Source organism: Siphateles boraxobius, unplaced genomic scaffold, assembly GCF_051911475.1.
Source record: "Siphateles boraxobius isolate OS27281-9 unplaced genomic scaffold, OSU_SipBor_1 83, whole genome shotgun sequence".
NCBI lineage: Eukaryota > Metazoa > Chordata > Actinopteri > Cypriniformes > Leuciscidae > Siphateles > Siphateles boraxobius.
This window is the reverse complement of record NW_027509212.1, coordinates 1,276,871-1,299,904: the sequence shown is the minus strand read 5'-3', so window position 1 is coordinate 1,299,904 and position 23,034 is coordinate 1,276,871. Positions and strand designations below refer to the sequence as shown.

At 42.2% G+C, this 23,034-nt stretch overlaps 1 long non-coding RNA gene across 1 annotated transcript in view; it reads left to right on the top strand.

The window, feature by feature from the left end:
• Positions 1 to 1,690: 1,690 nt before the first annotated feature.
• LOC143730892 (uncharacterized) overlaps positions 1,691 to 23,034 on the top strand; it is a 462,574-nt gene continuing 441,230 nt past the window's right edge. The window contains exon 1 of the long non-coding RNA XR_013200674.1: positions 1,691 to 1,725. This is a non-coding gene — a long non-coding RNA (uncharacterized LOC143730892). The remainder of the gene's footprint in view (positions 1,726 to 23,034) is intronic.

Here is a 23,034-nt window from a genome sequence, read left to right as displayed (position 1 = left end):
GCAGATATTAACTAGACAGTCTACTAATACTCTAATGACAGTTAGTTGACATGTAGCTGCAAAGTAACTTATAGTTAGTAGAATGTTTAAAGTGGACTATCTAAATAAAGTTTTACCAAAATAATTAGCGTAGCTGCTTTTCATAACATTAAGAAAAGATAAGTATGTGCATTTGATCTGGTATGACTGGAGTACCAAGTTATGTGATGCAGTATGTGAATGCTTGGGTAAAGAGATATGATTAAAACTGTGAGAGTGAGTTTGAGCCCTGAACATTATCAGGAAGGCAATTCCAGAGTTTAGGAGCCAAATGTGAAAACGCTCTCCCTCCTTTAGTGGACTTAGATATCCTAGGTACTACCAAAAGCCCAGAGTTTTGTGACCTTAAAGAGCATGATGGATTGTAAGGCAATAGAAGATCAGTTAAATACACAGGAGATAAATCATTTAGGGCCAAATAGGTCAATAGCCATACATTGTAATTGATACAGAAATCAATTAACCAGTGTAGAGATGATATGTCAACAACATGTGAAGAAGACTATCTGTTCTTGGATGAAGTGGCAATTACTCTGATGAAAAATATCGCCACCTGCTGCCAGTCACTCACAAATGAAAATCACATCAAAGGGAACATTTTAACGGATGTATTTCACCATACTGGGTGAAGAATGTATGATTGAATGTAGTATTTAAAGCTGCTTTAATCATATTTAATATACAGACTAATCATCCTGTTCAAAGTCAGAGAATGAAAACTGTCAGACAATAATACACTTCTACATGCTGACAGACAACAAAACCCACATCAACTGCTAGCATGTACACACACGCACACACGCACGCTCGCTCACGCACGCTCGCTCACACACACACACACACACACACACACGCACGCACGCACGCACGCACGCACACACGCTCGCACACACACACACACACACACACACGTTTAAATGTCAGTGTGCCGATAGCAGTGAATGTCTCCTGCTCTGGACTATAGTGCGCAGTGAACCCTGCATACATTAACTCCCCCTGAGGTCATACACACACTTAAAATGCTATCTTTGCCCTTTATGCGCACACACATAAATACACACACATATATACATACATTCACATACAGTGAAGGGGGTCAAGTTTGGGTCAAGTACAGTCTACGACAAGACTATGACCTGTAATGCTGTAGTGAGTGTCTAATTCACAAACTCATTCTTATAGACAATAAGCACATAATGCATTATCATATGCTTGTGAAAAGAAGTGGGCTTAATTGTATTGAATGTGCACTTAGTCTACTTCAAATCTTAAAAATACATTTGGTTACACTTTATTTGGTAACACTTTATTTTACAGTGTCATTGTTACATATGTTACATGTTATGTTACTATAGTAATAACTTTAAATTATAATGACATCCAACTAACCCTAAAACCAAACTCTAACCCTATAGTAAGTGCATGTTACTCAGTACATAATGTATAATTACACTCTAACAATGACACCTTAAAATAGTGATTATGTGTAACCCTTTATTTTAATTGTTATAGTGTAATTATATATTTAAGTACTGAGTGATATTAATGAACCACATGTTCGTGGGGACGTATTGTACTGCTTAAGAGGCTGGTTCTCCTGCGTTGCTGTTATAGTTCCAGTTCGGGAAGAAAATGTATTTCATGAACAGCGCGGAGGGCTGTGAGTGACTGCTGCTCTACGGCTCGGTGTGTTCAATGTATTGTTCATGTGCGTGCGCAGGACTATTGAGTTTATTTGGTGTATGTATGACGCAGTATTTCTCTGTTCAGTGATGTATGAGGGGTTGGTTTGCCTGATATCTGACGGGAAGTCCCGCTTGTCGGCCTGTAAATTGGGCGTTTGGCTTCGACGCTGCTGTTTTGCTTTGGTTTTGATTGTTTTTGGTGATTTTCGTTTTTTTGTTTTGTTTTGGTGTTCGTAAGCTGATATTGTGAGGTTTATGATTTATTTAGTTTAATTTATGATTGATTTGGTTAGTTCACCCATTTAAGACATGAAGTTGTATGGAATCCTTACCAGCACTATAGTGCATACACATTGACCCACTCTGTAGTCACCTCCCTGGTCAGAGTTCTGGCCGCTGGAAGTTTTTCAAGAAAGTACTCCCGGTTAGTTTCCGGGGCCTCAAAACTGTGCGTTTTTACATGAAAAAATGATTTGCGTTTCAAAGCTTGATTAATTTAACACACAAAAAACACGCCGGTCGGCACTATTTTCACTATTTTCTTTCCATTTCTATCAATCCGCGCTGCTTTCAACGTAAACAGTGCGCACGTTCCGATCAGCTGTTCCATAGTGTTTACACAATCGATTACAAAATGACGTAAAAAGTAGCAAATGAACGATGGTGCGAACTTGTACATTTCCAGGCTGTGACCACAAGAATGTGCCGGGATCACCGTTCCGATTCCATCGTTTTCCTTTTTTTGGGTATAGCTACGAAACAGATTTGGCCATCGGCTACTCTGCGGGAGCTAAAATATCCAGAATCAAGGATTATCGTGTGTGCAGTGCTCACTTCAGCGAAGACGATTACATCCCCAACCAAGGAGGAAAAAGAAAAAAACTGATTTTAAAGAGTTTTGCTGTACCAGTACCACGGGTAAGCTCTATTTACTAACTTTATGATCCCATGTCTAAACTGTACGGTAAACAAGCTGATGTTTAGACTCCAGTGGAAAAAACGTGAAAAGATGTCTAATATAAAAACAGTATATAGGGATATAGGTACAATTTGCTGAGAAAACTATTTGATTTAGTTCACTCTCTCTTCACGTTCTATCTCCATCTGTTGAAGTTCGGCATCGGTATACTCCGGTTCATAAAGGTATCCCTTTGGCGTTGTGCTAAAATTACTTTCATCCTCATCTGTTCCGTCTGACATTGTGCTAAAATTGGTTTCATCATCAGAAGTTTCGCAGTCAGACATGTTGTCAGCGAGTAGCGCTATCAACAGCTGATCGGAACGTGCGCACTGTTGACGTTGACAGCAGTGTAGATTGATAGAAATGGAAAGAAAATAGTGCCGATTAAAACTGAGGTAAGAATTTTGACCGGCGTGTTTTTTGTGTGTTAAATTAATCAAGCTTTGAAAAGCAAATCTTTTTTTCACGTAAAAACGCACAGTTTTGAGGCCCTGGAAACTAACCGGGAGTACTTTCTTGAAAAACTTCCAGCGGCAAAAACTCTCACCAGGGAGGGGACTACAGAGTGGGTCAGTGTGTATGCACTATAGTGCTGGTAAGGATTCCATACAACTTCATGGTCGAACTAACCCTTTAATAAAGATCTATTTTGTATGTATCCACGCCTCATTGTTTTGTGATTGGGGTAAGGAGATCGAACTTGTGTGCCCTTAATTGCTGTTTCCCCAGCTGGTTCAATGCTGGGGTGGTGTAGGCGTTACTTGTTTTAGCTCTGTAAAGGAGAGTGCACATTATGCCACAGTTATGCCACATTACTATAGTAAGTACATGCAACGTCTAACAAGTACACTGTAAAATAAAGTATTACCAATATGTTTTACCAGTGACCAATGTTTCAGAGGGCTCTTAAAAGTGTGCAAAGAAACTTATTAAGCAAAAACACAAGTGCCATCCTTTAACTACAAGATATAGTTGAGTAGCACTTTAGGAAGCTGGAAATTCCTGCATTAAATGGAATGTATAATTAGAAGACAACTGTGTGTCCAGCACATTGTCTTATAGCACGTGTGCGTTCATCCATTGCTGCAAATGTATCGGCTTCTTGCTGAAATGTTTATTTTGTTACTGTGATTTTTCTGTGATAGTTGGCAGTGTGGGGAAGTGCAGTTGGTGTGAAGCGGGTCATATAGGCCAGGTTAAAGTGGAGCTAGGGGGAGGAACTGCTCCCAAACTGTCCAACTGCTCCAAACTCCCAGCAGCATCTCTACTCTGTGTGTGTTGAAGGGGGACACTGGTCTGGAGGCAGACACACACACACACACACACACACACACATTTACATATCGCTGGACAGTTTACAGAGAGGCTAGAGGGACGTAATGGTGGCACAAATATGAGATGGGAGGAAACTACATATTTCAAAACATTCGCTTTTGCTCGCAAAACTTTTGCATTCCCCCATGAAACATTGCGTTCAGAGGTTTGCGAGCGAACGCAAAGTTTCTCCGGGGAACACAAACATTTTTGAGAGAATGGAAAAGCATCATTTTTCGGTAACATTTTACAATAAGGTTCATTAGTTAACATTAGTTAATGTATAAACTAACATGAACTAACAATGAGCAATACATTTGTTACTTTATTTGTTAATCTTTGTTAACGTTAGTTAAAAAATAAAGCTGTTCATTGTTTGTTCATGTTAGTTTACAGTGCATTAACTAATGTTAACAAGATTTTAATAAAGTATTAGTAAATGTTGAAATTAACATAACAAAGATTAATAAATGCTGTAAGAGCAGTTCATTATGAGTTCATGCTAAATAATGTAGTAAACTAATGGTAACCAATGAACCTTATTGTAAAGTGTTACCATCTCATATTTTTTTCCATCACCGTGTCCCTTTACGGGCTCCGTAACATGGTTTATTTGGGAACACACATATTTCTGTTGTTAGTACTTATTCAGTAGCCTTTAGTCATTACAAAAGCAGAACATCTTTCATTGACGTTTCATGCGTTGAGTAATCCTGGACAGGTCAGCAGGGGAGCACGCGTTTCACACACTTCAGATGTTTCAGACTCTGGTTTTTTGAGTCCCTTCGATTCTGAGTCACGTCTCATGTGTGTTTGTCTGCTGTTTATCTATGGCCACAGTAATGATGCGTGAAGGACACATGTCAGTGCTAGTTATGTCATCCTAGTGTAAGCATACTAGACGTTTCATAATGGCCACAAACACTCTCTGTGTTCATTGCTGGATATCTTATTGCTGATCGTCAAATACAATTGACAATTACCATACATTTTGGATTGGCGGTATGGTTCCGTTCTGGGCGAGAACTCCCTGCGCATGGATAATAGCAAGGAGAGCAGCAATAACCCTCCTTAGGGTAAACAGAACACAACCAACATGAATGCATGCAATATCGTTAATTCAAGATTTTAAAGTACAACATAATTCGAGAATTTATTCTGATTCTGACCGCCAGAACTAACGCGATGCTTGATAAATAAAATTAACAATGGAAACATTTCTGTAATTGCATCTATAATGAGACCCCTTATCCCGCCCTTAAACCGACCCATACCACCCAACTTGTGCTAACCTTACCCGTATCCAACTCAATAGCAGAACATAGTGTTCTGCAATACAGCATCAACACAGTTAGTATGTTACGTTTGGTTTGAGGTTTTGCATCCTGTTTAGGTTTTCATGTCTTTAATTTTGATGGACTCAATAAATCCTTATCTTGAGCCAAATAAGTAAGCTGACATTCAATACAATCTATATCTTTTATGTAGAATACATACAAATGTCATTTACGTCTTTTAGTTTGTCAAGAGAACCCTGTTTGGTTCCTTTGTATATGTGTCTTGTTTTCATTGGTTCCTTTGTTTCAGAAAGCATGTTCTCATTGGTTGTCATAGTCATATGCTCCCCTGTATCATGTATTTAACCTTCAGTTCAGGTTGTGTTTGAGTCGTTTTGACCCGGAGAGGATTTCCTTTGCTTCACAATGACCGGCCTACAACAAATTGCTTATACATTTCTCATTACTTTATAGGTGTATTATCAAATCAAATCAAATCAAATCAAATCCTTTTATTGTCACACAACCATATACACAAGTGCAACAGTGGGTGAAATTCTTAGGTGCAGTTCCGAGCAACATAGCAGTATGACACGATGTGACGAAAACAATTACAGCAAACATCAGATTTACATAGATTACACATCTAATGTGCGCACAATTACTCACAGTACCATATACACTAACAGAACAATAAATAATATACAATGTACAATATACAACAGTTTACAATATACAACAATATACAATATACAACAATTTACAATATACAACAGTATACAAAAATACAAAAAGAGGTAATTATACATAGAATAGATACTCGTAAGGTGCAAATATATATATATATATATATATATTATGTAAATGCAGTAGGTTATGTTGTGCTGTGTTGACAGTTAGAATGTTTATGGTTATTGATCATGAGGGATCAAGAGTTTAGAAATCTAATTGCTTGTGGGAAGAAGCTGTCATGGAGTCGGCTGGTGTGTGTCCTGATGCTGCGGTACCGCCGGCCTGAGGGTAGCAGTGAGAGCAGCCCATGGCTCGGGTGGCTAGAGTCTCTGATGATCCTCCGAGCTTTCTTCACACACCGCCTGGCATATATATCCTGGAGGGAGGGAAGCTCACCTCCGATGATACGGCTGGCAGTGCGCACCACCCTTCGCAAGGCTTTGCGGTTACGGCTGGTAGTATTGCCAAACCAGGCAGTGATGCAGCCAGTCAGGATGCTCTCGACGGTGCTGGTGTATTATAACCAAATATTGAATTAACTCTTTCTGTCAACTTGTTTTCTTTTCGATTAGCACAGGTTTTGTGTTTCTTTTTGGATCTGATTGATTGTAGGCCTTTTTTATCTGAGCTTATGCATCTCAATTTCTGCCTAAAAAGCATTATTTGTGGGTAGTTTTGACAATATTGAATTAAATAAAAAAATAGTATGTACAATTTATCACACTAGTGTGATTTAATTTTTAACCAGGAAGTTTGTTTTCAAATGCTTTTATCTTGTACAAAATGTTCCCCGTCAAAAATGACTAGCTTAAAAAAAAGTGTATAAATCTCTCGTTATGCTATATTATCACCAAATATTGGAATCAGTCTTTTTATCAACCTGTTTTCTTTCAATGAAGCGTTTTTTTTTTTTTTTTACTAAATGATTGTATGCCTTATATTTGATGGAGAACACAAAAGGTGTTATAGGGTTTTCAACACCGCAGGGTTAAGCCTTCATGTTTTTCTCGTCTACTAGTTATTGATGAACGTTATGCTGTTTCCACACTTCATGTGCAGGTCCTTGTTTGTCAAGTTCATAGTTTATGTTTTGTTTCATGTCAAGATTGAGTTTGTTTCACATTTCTGGATCTTCATTATAATAAACTGCAATTTATTTGGTTCTCTTGACCATCATCTTCATCTGCTCCATTACAAAGTACATTGTACCAAATGATTCTCTTTTTAATGTAAGTAGTAGATAAAGGCATCTAATATAAAGTGGGACCACTTGTTAAAATTAACAAACTAAAACAAATGTTTTTTTTAGGTTTTTTTTTTTAGTTCATGTTAACTAGTAATGTAAAAAAATGAAAGACGTACAAAATTTTAAATTTTGCATCGGTAACAATTTTATGTTGAGAAACAAAGCAACAGACACAAAATGATAGGATAGGATCACACTTTTTAAAATTTGGGTGTCTAAATATGGCCAGACGAAATACATGAATTTGCTCCCATTTTCAATTGGTGGCTTTGGACATACAGAAAATGTCCCCTAGCCTACAGTGACATGTTTTTCTGAGTTTTCTTTCACTTTATTTTATTTTTTATTTCTGTCTGTCTGAACTACAGCTGTCCTGAGGCAAGGTGGAGCGTGTCTCCGCACCGAAACCCACGAGCTGACTTTGCCTTTCAGGAGAGAGAGAGAGAGAGAGAGAGAGAGAGAGAGAGAGAGAGAGAGAGAGAGAGAGAGAGAGAGAGAGAGAGAGAGAGAGAGAGAGAGAGAGAGACCTAAAGGAAGGTCATCTGTGGGGATGTAAATAATTCTCGTCTAGATTTGCCTTTCAAACACAGTATTTGTGTGTGACAGAGAGAAGCAATGCGTGAAATCACACAAATGAATCTTTGACTGTGCCAATAAAAGAACAAAATTAAAACAAAAAATAGAAGAAAAATAGAAGAAAATATCAGATGAGTTTGCACCAAGGCAGACAAGGTAAATAATATAGTAAAGCAAAATTCATCCATAATGAGAATTATGTCATCATATACTCACCGTCAAAAAACCTATCTTCCATGAACGATAAAAGGAAATATCCTGGCTGTGTTTTCCATGGAATTAATATGAATGGACACAATGTAGATGATCTTAGAACAAAATGCCCATATGACTCATGCTCTGTATTCAAAGTCTCCTAAAGCCATGGAATAGATTTGTGTGAAGTAGAGTAAAACATAAGTCATTTTGCACTATAAATCTTCCGTCTGCTAGCTCTCAAAACAACCAGGTCACTCACAGATCTAAATGAACCTGGTTATATTGGTGACTTTCAAGAACAATATGAGGTTATGAAATCATTTTTTTGAGGTGAACAATTGCTTTAATAGATGCATTGGGAGATAGAGATGGAATGATGTCATTGCAGTTTTGCTACTGTACATTTGTACTATTATAGAGTACATTATTATATATTATAGGGACATTCACTGTCGGTGATCCTAAACCAGGGGTTTTCAAATTGGGTGAATGTGAGCCTCCCCTTACAGTGGGTTAGGACATCCGAGCCCCCCCTTCCCCAAAATCCAGCCCGCCTGCCCCACACACGCCTCTGCAGTAAATGCCATCTTTTGTGTGTTCCAGGCAGGCAATGGTGAGTTTCAAGAAAAGCTTATAAAATGTAAATATTTTTCAATATTGTATTTGAAGACATTTTATTTCCACAACTTTTTTAAAAGTGCATTCATAAACTATTCTTTGCAACAGCAAATCATTTCTTACTTTATGCAGGCCTAATTGAGCCTACTTTTAGAATCACTGAACATCAGTAAGCCTAACCACAAGTCAACAAAACATGCTTAACATGTGTAATGCAACGAGTAGCAGTGTTTCGCCGATGTTATGGGGTTTGCCTGCCTTCGCTATACGTGACACGATAAGATGCTTCTGTCGCCTTCATGTTAATAGTGCCAAAAAACTGTATTATGCTTTTTTCAGGGTTCGTACAGACTCTGTCAAATGAAATTCCAGGACTTTCAAGGAATTTTCAAGCACTACTTTTTTGGATTTCAAGGACTTCAATCGGCACTTATCAAACAAGATCTTTATTATTATTTTTATTTATTTCATTTTATTACTCAAATTAAATATATATGGTATCTGATGTTTCACTTCATAGAGGTCAATCCATTGACCAGCGCTGTCAGGCATGGGAAATCCCCTTAACCATTGAAAGGATATTGAAACTTCCATATGATTGACCTGAAGAATGAAAGTTGTATTATATACTTATCATATACTTAATATCATGCTCATAGCCTTGAGAAATAGCTCTGCAGTATGTAATGGATAATGTGCCATCTGATATTGTTTATTGCTGCAGCCAGAAGTTTATTTTTTGAATGTACATTATCCAATTTATTGTAATCAGTTGCTTATGTGGAAAGGAAATATGGATTTAAGTAGAAATGTACAAATTGACAATTAAAAATGCAATGTACAGATTGTTATGTTTTCCACTGACATAACATGTATAAAACACTTGTGGCAAACCATGTTCAAATAACACAGCCAACATTCAGGGATACTTTACTTCTTCTGAATTTATTATTAAGGAACACAACTAATAATTACAAGTGGCAGTGCCACCTACAGGCACAATGGGGGAATAGCAGTATTACATATATAACATTTCCTCCCCTCTTAATCAAGAAACAAAGAAAACAATGCATTCTCAGTCACACAAAAAATATGCATTTGTTTTTTTTCTAGAGGTAGAGGGTAGACTGCCTCTTGCCTTGAGCCAGTTCGGGGATTATTCTGCCCCATGTCAGAACAGGCTCACTAACATAACTAATTACAGTTCAGCCCAGCAGGGGTGTCTCATGGCTCTATAATGTCAGACGGTTGGGCGGTTTAATCACTCTTGCTGGATAACGTCTGACCTGCACTGATGGAATGTTGAGTTTGCCATGGTTTATCTGAGGCTCTACTGATGTGTCACTGTTAACATCTTGTTCCCTTGTTGGTGGTACCGAAGAAGTGTCATCTACAGAGGTCTGTACAGGAACAGACACATCACTGATGTCAGGTGGTTGTGTCACCTGAGTTTCAGCTGTTTGCTTCGGAATGGACAAGAGTTGATCAGCATGGCGTCACCATTCCTCAGAATCTCCTACATCCACAGTATAAGACACTGGCCCACTTTGAGCCGTCACCACACCTGATGTCCATCTTTCTCTCCCTCTGTAATCACGAGCCAGCACAGCATCACCGACTCCAAACTGTCCGGGCTTCGAACGGCCAACTCTGCGGAGGACCTGGGAGGTCTGTGAGAGTTGCACGGCAGCTGTCACACTGGATTTCAAGGCATCCAAACGTGTGCGCAGAAACAACAAGGAAGGGGACTCTCTTGTCGTCGGGTGTGGTGTGTTGCGGTACGTCAGCAAGAATGTTTCCAGCCGTCTCTGAAGAGTAGAAGAGCCCTTAGACGTCTTCAGTGCTTGTTTTAGTGACTGAACAAACCTTTCAGCCTGCCCATTGGTTGCTGGATGATATGGGGTGGAACGGATATGTTTCACATGGTTGGCCTTCAGGAAAGTCACAAACTCCTGAGAGACAAATTGTGGTAATGTGCGTCATCCACGACTAGGTACATGTGACCTTCACATGGCCCAGCAAAATCTACATGTATGCGCTCCCATGGTTTGCTTGGCCACTCCCATGGGGGCAGGGGTGCCTGGGATGGCATTTTCTGTATTTGTTGACATGACTTACACATTTTTACACACAGTTCAATGTCAACATCAATCCCAGGCCACCGCACATAACTGCGAGCAATGGCTTTCATCCGGACAATTCCTGGATGACCAGTGTGCAGTTCCTCCAGTACTCTTTTCCGCAGCTTAAGGGGAACAACAACTCTCATGCCTCGCATTAAGCACCCGTGTTGGACGGACAGCTCATTGCGTCTGGAGATAAAAGGTGAGACTTCATTATTACCAGTCAGGTTGACAGCTTGAGTCCCTTTTATGACCATTTCGACGACTGTAGACAAGGCTGGATCACTCATAATCTCACATCGGATATCAGTGGCACTGACAGGGAGTTTCTCCATCTGTCCGAGGTAAAACAGCTCTACGGCATCCTTTTTCTCACTGTGCTCTACTTGTAAGGGCAGACGGGAAAGACCATCAGCATTTGAATGATGCTCAGCTCTTTTGTACTCAATTGTATAGTTGTGCGCAGACAAAAGTAATGCCCACCTTTGCATCCGCGCTATTCCGCCATAGACGGAATTCCTTTTTGCGGCCCAAAGATCGGTGATCTGTGAAAAGCGTGAATTTCCTTCCGTAGAGATAGTGGTGGAATTTTCTGACCCCAAACACTATGGCCAGAGCCTCGTGCTCAATCTGTGCATAATTCTGTTCTGCCTTGCTAAGTGTGCGCGATGCGAAGGCTATTAGTTTTTCTTCACCGCTGGGTAGCATGTGGGAAATGACGGCACCAATGCCATAAGGTGATGCGTCGCATGCAAGCCGAATGGTGTTCTGAGGGTCATAGTGTGTCAAGACATTTTGTGACACCAGTTGTTCTTTTGCCTTTTTGAATGCAGCATCACACTCTGCAGACCACTGCCAACGTTTCCCTTTACACAGCAGGACGTTCAGAGGATTCGCTATGTTTGCCAGATTGGGTATGAATCTCCCGTAATAGTTTAACAGGCCGAGAAATGATCTCAGCTGTGTGATGTTAGATGGAATTGGCGCATTGGCAAGTGCACTTACTTTTTTAGATGACTTGTGCAAACCTTCTGCATCAATTATGTGACCCAGGTATTCCACTGAGTCCTTGAAGAAGTCACATTTCCCCTTTTCAGCATGCAAGCCGAACTGCTCCAGTCGTCCAAGGACTGCATCCAGGTATTCCAGGTGTTCAGCTTCAGTCCGCCCGGTAACCAGAATGTCATCCAGGTAACAATGGACATTAGGCAGACCTTGTAATATTTGGTCCATAGCTCTCTGGAATATGGCTGGCGCCGAAGCGATCCCGAACGGAAGGCGATTGTACTGGAATAGCCCTTTCTGTGTGGAAATTGTGAGGAACTTCCTGGACTCCTCCTCGACCCACATTTGAAGGTAAGCATGTGACAAGTGCAATTTGCTGAAACATTGTCCTCCCGCTAATGAAGCGAACAGGTCCTCAATGCGCGGTAATGGATAGTGTTCAATGTGTAAGACAGGATTTACTGTCACCTTAAAGTCACCACAGATGCGCACATCTCCGTTTCTCTTTACAACAGGGACTATTGGAGTGGCCCATTCGCTGTACTGTACCAGTGTCAATACTCCATTTTCAGTGAGACGATTCAGCTCCGCTTCGACTTTCGGACGAAGAGCATACGGAACGACTCTGGGCTGGCAAAACATGGGTTTGTATCCAGGTTTCAATGTTATTTTTGCTTTGATGTTCTTCATTTCTCCCAACTGTTTAGAGAAAATAGCAGCATGTTTCTGCAGCACAGCTTCTAATGTCTCCAATTTGACTGTTTTTATTTCTTTCCAGGTCAGTTTGATCTGACGCAACCACTCTCTGCCATAGAGTGGTGGATAGTCCCCCTGCACGACATACAATGGAAGAACAGCTGTCTGCTTGCCCATTTTCACATGCACATCAATTACACCTTCAGGACGCAAAGCTTGCCCAGTGTATGTCCGAAGAACAATGTCCGTTGAGCATAGGGGCAGGTGTTTCAATATTCGATCATAAGTCTGAAGTGCTGCTGTAGCGTGTCTGTGATGTGCTTGAAGATTTTCTCTCCCGGTTTGTCCGGCGCGATAAGACTTCGGAGTAGTCCATATGTTTTTCCTCCGATCACACTGAGTAGCACAGGCACTTTCTTGTCTGCCTCAATACTGTTGGCTTCTATGTAGTGTTCAAATCTTTCAATGTAAGTGGTCCACGGTTCGACGCTTTCATCAAAACCTTCCATGTGAACAATGGTAGCAGCCATCCTAGCTAATCTAGATCACTTTAGCTACGCAGAGAAAACAATATAAAAGTTGTAGTAACGTTACGCCTAACTACTCACGATTCATTGTAGTAGCTTCGTGGTAATTTTAATCCACCTCGTCGCCAAATATGTTATGTTTTCCACTGACATAACATGTATAAAACACTTGTGGCAAACCACGTTCAAATAACACAGCCAACATTGATGGATACTTTACTTCTTCTGAATTTATTATTAAGGAACACAACTAATAATTACAAGTGGCAGTAGTGCCACCTACAGGCACAATGGAGGAATAGCAGTATTACAAACATAACAGATTTCAGACAGACCACAAGCACAGCTATGTTTGAAACAACTCCTGTATGAGCAGTCATACTTGAAATGTTTATATAAATATAGGCTACATGAAAAATATTTCCAATCATCTGAATTTTTGAGAGCTCAATGAAATTTCTGCCTTGGTGCAGTTCTGCCCTCGGCTGGATAAGAAGAACCAGAGAGGCCAGAGATCAGCATGTTCATAACATGCATTTCATGTTTTTACATATTATTGTAACCTTTTAGTGAGATCAATGTAAACTTTTTTGGTCCCACTTTATAATAAGTGTCTTTAACTACTACAGTATGTACTAACATTCAAACTAATAATTTGCAACCCATTCTCACTCCCAAGGCGTCAATAACTGAAGCATGGTCAAGCGCCCGAGGCGTCACATAGCAGACACCAAAGGCGCCCCTTGGCGTCACTTTTCTGACGAATTAGGAACTCCATTGCTTTCAATGGGAAACCTGTGGCGTTAATAACAGACGTGAGTTTTATCAGTAGGAAATAGCGCTGAAGAAGTCTCACTTCGAACACATCGCGATGTTTAGCATCAAGTCACGTGTGCCAGATGTTGGTAAGTACATAGACATAATAAATGCAAAATAAGTAAAAGTATGGTAAGTATTGTGGTTACTGTGCATTTACAACAAATATTACTTTAAAACTACCAATATTGAGGTAAAAGCATGGTAAGTTTTCTGGTTACTGTGCATTTAAAAACAAATTACACATTAAAACTACCAATACTGAGGTAAACGCATGGTAAGTGTTGTGGTTACTGTGCATTTACAACAAATGACACATTAAAAGTACCAATACTGTGGTAAAAGCATGGTAAGTGTTGTGGTTACTATGCACTTACAACAAATTACACATTAAAACTGCAAATACTGTAGTAAAAGCATGGTAAGTCTTGTGGTTACTGTCATTTTACTATAAGTTACCTATCACAGTAAAACTAAGGTTACTGTTGTTTTTACTGCGCCTCTACTACAAATACCACTTTGGAACTAATTGTACTACTTTGAACCTGATATGAATATATGATACATATCATATATGATTAACTGATTGAAGGTCTAGGCCTATAGCACGTCACGTGACAGACAGTGTTTAATCACGTTAGTTTAGTAATGTGTTTTGAATTAGAAACCAATGAAATGCAAAGCCTCCGTGGAGATGACAGATATAATAATAATAATAATAATAATTCATCACATTTATATAGCGCTTTTCTGGACACTCAAAGCGCTTCACATAGAAGGGGGAATCTCCTCAACCACCACCAATGTGCAGCATCCACCTGGATGATGCGACGGCAGCCATATTGCGCCAGAACGCCCACCACACACCAGCTTACTGGTGGAGAGGAGACAGAATGATGAAGCCAATTGGTATATATACATGGGGATGATTAGGAGGCCATGATGGACAGAGGCCACTGGGCAAATTTAGCCAGGATGCCGGGGTTACACCCCTACTCTTTCGAAAGACATCCTGGGATTTTTTTTTTTTTGACCACAGAGAGTCAGGACCTCGGTTTAACGTCTCATCCGAAGGACGGTGCTCAATTGACAGTATAGTGTCCCCATTACCATACTGGGGCGTTAGGACCCACACAGACCACAGGGTGAGCACCCCCTGATGGCCTCACTAACACCTCTTCCAGCAGCAACCTGGTTTTCTCAGAAGGTCTCCCATCCAGGTACTAACCAGGCTCAGCCCTGCTTAGCTTTAGTAGGCAACCAGTCTTGGGCTACAGGGTGATATGGCTGCTGGCCATATAATGCAGTGACTGAACATGAGAGAGCTAATCTGATTAATATCGACAAACAGAAAAGAAATTATAACAAACATTATTTGGACAGTGTATTTACAACTACTTACCAACATCTGGCACACGTGACCTGATGCCAAACATCGCGATGTGGTCGGATTGAGACTTCTTCAGTGCTTTTTCCTACTGATAAAACTCACGTCTGTTATTGACGCCACAGGTTTCCAATTGAAAGCAATGGAGTTCCTAATGTGTCAGAAAAGTGACGCCAAGGGGCGCCTTTGGTGTCTGCTATGTGACGCCTCGGGCGCTTGACCATGCTTCAGTTGTTGACATCTTGGGAGTGAGAATGGGTTGTATTTTAGATGAACCTGAGCATCAGCACCAGCACTGTGTTGACGTGCATTACCAGTTTGACAGCTTCAAAATGTAGGCCTATCTATTAGGCTACCTTTTCTATTACCTTTTCCCCTCATTAAAAACCCTGATTATTAGATGCCCGGATCCAGGGAATTGGTTGGTGAAATAAGATATAATTAATACAAAAAGAAATCAGAATCAGAATCAGAAAGAGCTTTATTGCCAAGTGTGCTTGCACACACAAGGAATTTGTTTTGGTACTGAGGCTTCCAGTGGACATATACAAATACAAATACAACAAGAAACAAAATACTACAAATTATAAGAATAAAAAATAAAAATATAAATATATGAGAATAAAAGTATCACAGTTGGGTTAAGTCAGAATAGACATTTTCAGATTTACAGATTATGAACATATTTACAGTGTTTTGAATATTATAAATAAATAAATCTACATATAAGTGTCACCTGAGTTGTAGGATATTGCACTAAACAGTGGGAGTATTGCACTTAAAGGCATATGCCTTGGAAGGAGTGTTAACTGTTCAGGAGGGAAATGGCCTGTGGGACGCCCCTCCCAAGGTTGTTGATTGACAGCAGCGTTTCAACAAAGACACGCCCTGAGCGAGCTGTCATCGTAGTCCGTCATTGTTGATAACATGGAGCAGAATGGCGTCTAAGCGATTGTGGTGTTCTGGGCTGCGTTTCCCAAAAGCATCGTAAGCCTAAGTTGATCGTAAAAACGATCGTACGACTGATCTAAATATTATGGTCTGTTTCCCAAAAGCATCGTAGCTTAAGTAGCACTTGAAAATCTTCGTAGTACTACGAGTGCTCTGGAGTAATCGTACATCCCCAAGTGCATCGTAAGAAGACAGAGTTACGAGGACACCTGTAGGACAACCGGCAGATTTCACTTTTATCTAGATTTAACACACTGCAACACGAGTAATAATAATGTTTTGATTGTACTTTATTGTACACTTTATTGTACTCGTTTTTGTTTACATGAATTTATAAAAGAAATAATTAAAAAGGGAAGAAAAAGATAGAAATACACATCTAAATTAAATGAATGAACAAAAAAAATCATAAAAGAAGTAATGTGGGAAATATGCTTCAAAGACTGCATGGGCAAAATAGGGATGAATTCAAAAAAATCTGTCAATGACTTGCTGACGTGCACGAAAACCAGCCATGTATTGAGCATTTCTTTGTTGGCCATGTGGTCCCATGCCATCTTCGTCCTCCACATCCTCCTCCTCCTCCTCCACCTCTTCATCTTCCTCCCTGTTAAGTAAGGGCACTCTCATCTGCACTGCAATGTTGTGCAGCATAGCTGTTACTATTATTACTGCACAGCACTTTTGGGGAGCAAACAAAAGACCACCACCGGACTGGTGAATTGCCCGAAAGCACACCTTCCACCTCCCTATTGTGCGTTCCACAATACTACCTGCAACACGGTGTGCCTCGTTGAAATTTGTCTCCCTGTTATTCGTAGGATTAGCCACAGACGTGAAGAGATATGGCCTCAATGGGTAACCACTGTCCCCAAGCAGCCTCCACAGTCCCTGTGAGTTTTGTGCCTCCTGACCCACAGATGAATTGGTGAACATGAAGGAGTCGTGTGTGCTTCCGGGCCACCTTGCCACAATGTCTGTGATCAAACCCTTATGATCACAGATCACCTGGCAGTTGATACCTGCATAGCCTTTGCAGCATATATATACATGGCCATCCACAGATGGTGTAAGGATCGGGATCAAGGTACCATCGATCACTCCAATGACCTGTGGGATGTGATGATGTGTTAAAAAATACTGTTGTATTTCTGTGATGTCCTGTCTTGATGCTGGAAATTGAATGTGTTCCACAGCAAGTGGAAGTAATGCATTGGTGACCGCTTGAACAGCTCTTGAAACTGATGACGTAGTCCAAGCCCATCACCAAGTACCTGGAGAAAACTGCCTGTTGCATAAAATCTCAAGGCAGATAGGAGTTGGACTTCAGGGGACAAGGCAACATTTCTCCTGGTGGCACGCATCAACTGAGGTCCAATGCTGTTTAGCAATTGGGCTATTTGTTCTCTTGGCAGACGGTATCGACTTATTATAGCCATGTCATCAAGGATATCCAAGGGGTTTTGATGCTGTCTGATGAAGGCATTTAAAGTCACCAATCTACTTCGTGGTCGTCTCTGTCTTTGTCTTTCTCTGACCCTCAATTGAAGAACACGCTGTAGTGCAGCCATGATTTTCTCTGCAAGTCTAGTGAGGTGTAAACTATACTAATCCTAGCTTAATTGAAGGAACCATGTGAAGGTTATTAGGCTGTAATTATGTTCACATATCCCACTGCCTATCATCAATTTCAGTAATGACATTAGGCCCTACCCTGAAGAAAGTGAAGGTGTGGCATGCTTAGAAATTGTATAGATTACATATTCCTTTAATCTATCCTCGGTATAATGATGAAAAGTTGTGCTTCTTATAAAAATGTATACATAGAACAGTACTGGTAAATGTTTTTGTTTGTCTATACCTGTAGAAATGTATTGGCTATATGAAGTACATACTGTATGCATATTTGTGTTATCTGTCACGCTAAATATATACACTTTATATATTAATAATATTTAAACTTAAATGCTTATGTCTGAAAATAAGCATCAACCATTAGCCATTTACTTCAGAAACATTTGGAAGAACTCATAACAATTATTATAGTATTTCATATGCCTTAGGCCTTGTGTGCATGGTTCAACAAACACATGGATATCAAAAACATTGCATCTAGCTTTATTAATAAAAAACATTGCACAGTTTTATTAATTTGGATTATTCAGTTCCCCACAACCTGCAAAAGACATTGTACAGTGAGATGAGTCATAACTACATATAGAAAACATTTCACGTTGCACAATAAATGACTGAAACAATAAATCACATTACCTGTGTCTTCTGGCAAGATAATTGGCACAGAAATTGAGGGCCTTGCAAAAGTCATCTCCTCTAGTGCAAGCCTCCTCTCTTCTAAGGCCAGCTTGGCCTTCTTGAGCTCAATGAGCTGCTGTTGGAAGTTGTTGTCTCTCTCATTGGCTTCTTGAAGGCATTGACTAATGTCTTTCAAGACATCTAGCTTCTCTCCCTCCAGCTGCACTAGGTCACGACTACAGCTACAGACATTCTCGAACTGCTGAGGAGTTGTGGCTGCAGTCTGGACCACTGAAGATGGAGGCTGAGGCATGCGAGGGTTGTTTGGAGGACTAGGAGATGGTAGGTGCTCAGAGATGGCAGATGAAACTGATGGTTCCCCTGAGCATGAAGGACCTGACTCAGGATCAGGTTGAGGTATCCCTACTCCTCCGTGGATGTCAATACCACCACTAATGCCATCTGAAGCACTTGTGCCAAGTATTGACAATGCCTTTTCTTCCTCGGCTGGGAGAAAGGGGGGGACTCATTGGTCCCACCACCTGTTTTTTTAATTGCAGTGCTCTGCAGTGCCCTCTTCCTTTTTGCCAGGCTTGCAAAATCCTTCCACTTCTTGCGGACCTCCTTCCCTGACCTTTGAACACCCCTGGTTGCAGTTAGTTTGGTTGCAATATCCTCCCAGATGTTTTGTTTTTCTTTATTAGTATGGTGTCCCTTAAATCTGGTAAAAATCACATCTTTGTTTTGCTCTATCTCCTCTAAGAGGACATTAATTTCATCCTTTTGAAAGGTATCTTTTCTTGTTTTTTTTTGTTCAGCCATTTTGTCAGTGTCTCCGCCTGTATGTAGGTGCTTTATATAGACTTGATTGCTAATCCAAAACAGATGATAATTATTAGGTTAAATGGTAACAATAAGATGCCATATAAGGTTATTTCCCTTTCAGGAACGTCGAGCTGCGTGAAACGCTGCGGGAACTCCTCTTGCGTTGTGCGTCATGAAGCACGTATGGAATCAGCCCAATGGCGAGACGGAATGGCGAGACGGAACGTCACGAGTGAAGTCATCGACCAGGAAACTATAAAGCACACCCCTGAACACAATGGCGACAGCTTCTGTTGTCTTCAGCAAGCGCTCTGTGTGTGAATCTGTCCCTGTGTTTTTGTCTGTTCTTAGTGATTGCTAGGCAGGCGTCTTTCACTTAAAAAAAAATATATATATATTCACATATATCAGTATGACGAGCGAGCAGCAATACAGAAAGTGTGTTCCCCCCTGTACTCGTTTTCTCATGGGTGGGGATACACACGATCTGTGTGTTGTTTGTTTGGGAGTGCAGCATGCCCAGTCAGCTCTCGAGAGGGCTGATTGTGAGCATTGAGAGCGTTTTCCATTAAGAACGCTCCGCTCCCGCCGATCACTCTTCGAGGAGAGTGGTTCGGTTCGCGCTCCCCACGGCTCAGGTAAAATATTCCAGAGGCCAGCCTCGAGAGGCTGGTACCCTTAGTAGATTTTCTGGCAGAGTGGAAAAGTCTTCCAAAAATATCTCAGTGGGTTCTGCATTCGATAGAAAGGGGTTATGCCATTCAGTTCAGACCTCCTCCTCCTCGATTCAACGGGGTCCTGCCCAACGTGGTGGGCCCCGAGCAGGCTCTGGTAATGGAACAAGAGGTGAAAACGCTCCTTCAAAAGGAGGCTATAGAACGGGTTCCTCCTCCCGGCGAGGAGTCAGGTTATTACAGCCGACATTTCATCGTTCCAAAGAAGGATGGGGGGTTGTGTCCAATTCTAGATCTGCGCCTATTAAATCGTGCTGTAGCCAAGCTCAAATTCAAGATGCTTACGCTAAAGCAAATCGTGTCACAAATCAGGTCCGAGGACTGGTTTGTCACGATAGATCTGAAGGACGCATACTTCCACATCTCCATCCTTCTGCAACACAGGAAGTTCCTGAGGTTCGCTTTCGGGGGCGAAGCGTACCAATATCGTGTTCTTCCGTTTGGCCTAGCTTTATCTCCCCGCACGTTCACGAAGTGCATGGACGCAGCGCTAGTCCAGCTGCGGCTCCAGGGCATTCGTATACTGAACTACATAGACGATTGGTTGATTCTCGCTCAATCGCAGCAGCAAGCGGCTCGGCATCGAGATGTCGTCCTCGCACACATCAAAAAATTGGGGTTGAGGCTGAATGCCAAAAAGAGTGTTCTATCTCCATCACAGATAACATCCTTTCTGGGGGTACTATGGGATTCTGTGGCAATGCGGGCTCGCCTGTCGCCTGCCCGCATCGCTTCGATTCTCTCAGCTGTAAAAAGAGTAAAGCTAGGCCAGTTGCTCACTGTAAAGCAGTTCCAGAGACTGCTGGGTCTGATGGCAGCAGCCTGCTGTACATGAGACCATTACAGTGGTGGCTCAGGACCAAGGGGTTCAAAGTTACACGGAGTTGTCTCCGTGCTCTGGTCATGTGGAGGGATCCTTGGTTTCTGTCCCAGGGACCTGTGTTGGGAGCTCTTTGTCGTCGTGTAACGCTAACCACAGATGCTTCCCTCACAGGCTGAGGGGCGATCATGAGTGGTCGCCCAGCACAGGGTCTGTGGCAGGACCATTATCGATTTTGGCATATAAATTGTCTAGAGATGTTGGCAGTGTTTCAGGCTCTGAAGCACTTCCTGCCAGACCTGAGAGGTCATCATGTTCTTGTCCGGTCCGACAACACATCGGTGGTCTCTTACATAAACCATCAGGGGGGTCTGCGCTCTCGCCCGTTATACAATCTGGCTCGCCGGATCCTTCTATGGTCCCAGGGGAAGCTTCTCTCATTGAGGGCGATTTATCTCCTGGGGTATTTAAATCGGGGAGCGGATATCCTGTCGAGGCAGGGGCCGAGGCCCGGGGAGTGGAGACTCCACCCCGAGGTGGTGGAGCTCCTTTGGATGCAGTATGGTCGTGCCGAGGTAGACCTATTTGTGTCCAGGGAGACATCACACTGTCCACTGTGGTTTTCTCTCAGTCATCCAGCCCCGCTGGGTTTGGACGCTATGGTGAAGGCTTGGCGGAGGTCACGGCTGTACGCCTTTCCCCCGATTGCTCTGCTCCCAGGAGTTCTGGAGAGGGTTCGCCGGGACGGGGTCAGTCTATTATTGGTAGCCCCGTTTTGGCCGGCCCGAGTATGGTTCACGGACCTAGTGTCTCTTCTAGACGTCTCTCCTCTGGAGATTCCGATCAGGAGGGACCTTCTCTCTCAGGCGAGCGGGTTGATACTTCACCCCCGCCCAGAGTTGTGGAAGCTATGGGCTTGGCCTCTGAGGGGGCCCAGCTCGTAGGGGCTGGTCTCTCAACCGAGGTTGTTGAGACCATCCTTCATTCCAGAGCTCCTTCCACGAGGAGGTTATATGCCTTGAAGTGGAGGCTCTTCACTTCTTGGTGTGGAGAACACCTGTTGGACCCAGTTAACTGCCCAGTAGGTGCAGTGCTGGAGTTCCTGCAGGAGCGTTTCTCCTCAGGGCTATCCCCCTCCACACTAAAGGTGTATTGGCGGCACTTGCTGCTTACCATGTCCCTTTCAGTGGAGTCTCTCTGGGGAGAGACTCATTTATAACTCGCTTTCTTCGTGGTACTTTGAGGCTGAGGCCTGTAGTCCGCACGAGGGTGCCAGCATGGGACTTAGCTATTGCCCTAGAAGGTCTTTCCCTAGCTCCCTTTGAGCCTATTGCAGAAGTTGCTGATAAGTTTATTACTTTGAAGACTATTTTTCTCCTTGCCATTTCTTCTCTTAAGAGAATCTGAGATATTCAGGCTCTCTCGGTTGCTCCTTCGTGTTTGGAGTTTTCACCTGGGATGGTGAAGGCTTTTCTCCACCCCAGGCCAGGTTATGTCCCTAAGGTTCCTACCAATGTGGCCAGACCTATAGTTCTGCAGGCCTTCTGTCCTTCATCCTTTTACATCATCTGATCAGGAAAAACTTAATCTGCTCTGGCCTGTTCGGGCTTTAGATGCTTACGTCCACAGAGCTGCCCTGTGGAGATAATCAGAACAGCTGTTCGTTTGTTTTGGACCACCTAAGAAGGGGTCCCCAGTGTCTAAGCAGAGGATGAGCAAGTGGGTGGTTGAGGCCATCTCACTTGCCTATGAGTCGGTTGGTCAGCCTTCACCTTTGGCTGTCCGAGCTCACTCTACCAGGAGTATGGCGGCTTCCAAAGCCTTATTGTCAGGAGTCTCCCTCCAGGACGTTTGTGATGCGGCAGGCTGGTCCTCACAGCATACTTTCGTCAGGTTTTATGACCTAGACCTCAGCTCCACCCCTGGGGCGCAGTTGCTTTCGGCTGAATTTAATCTTTGATTCACACAGTCGGTCACTTGCTCTTATGGCGACGTGGGTATTAGCGTTCCCGCAGCGTTTCACGCAGCTCGACGTTCCTGTAAGGGAACGTCCCGGGTTACGTATGTAACCCTAGTTCCCTGAAGGAACGAGACGCTGCGTGTCGTTGCCATACTCCCGGCATTCCCTTGATCGACTTGCTTCAGACTTTTTCCAGAAACTGTCGCCATTGTGTTCAGGGGTGTGCTTTATAGTTTCCTGGTCGATGACGTCACTCGTGACGTTCCGTCTCGCCATTGGGCTGATTCCATA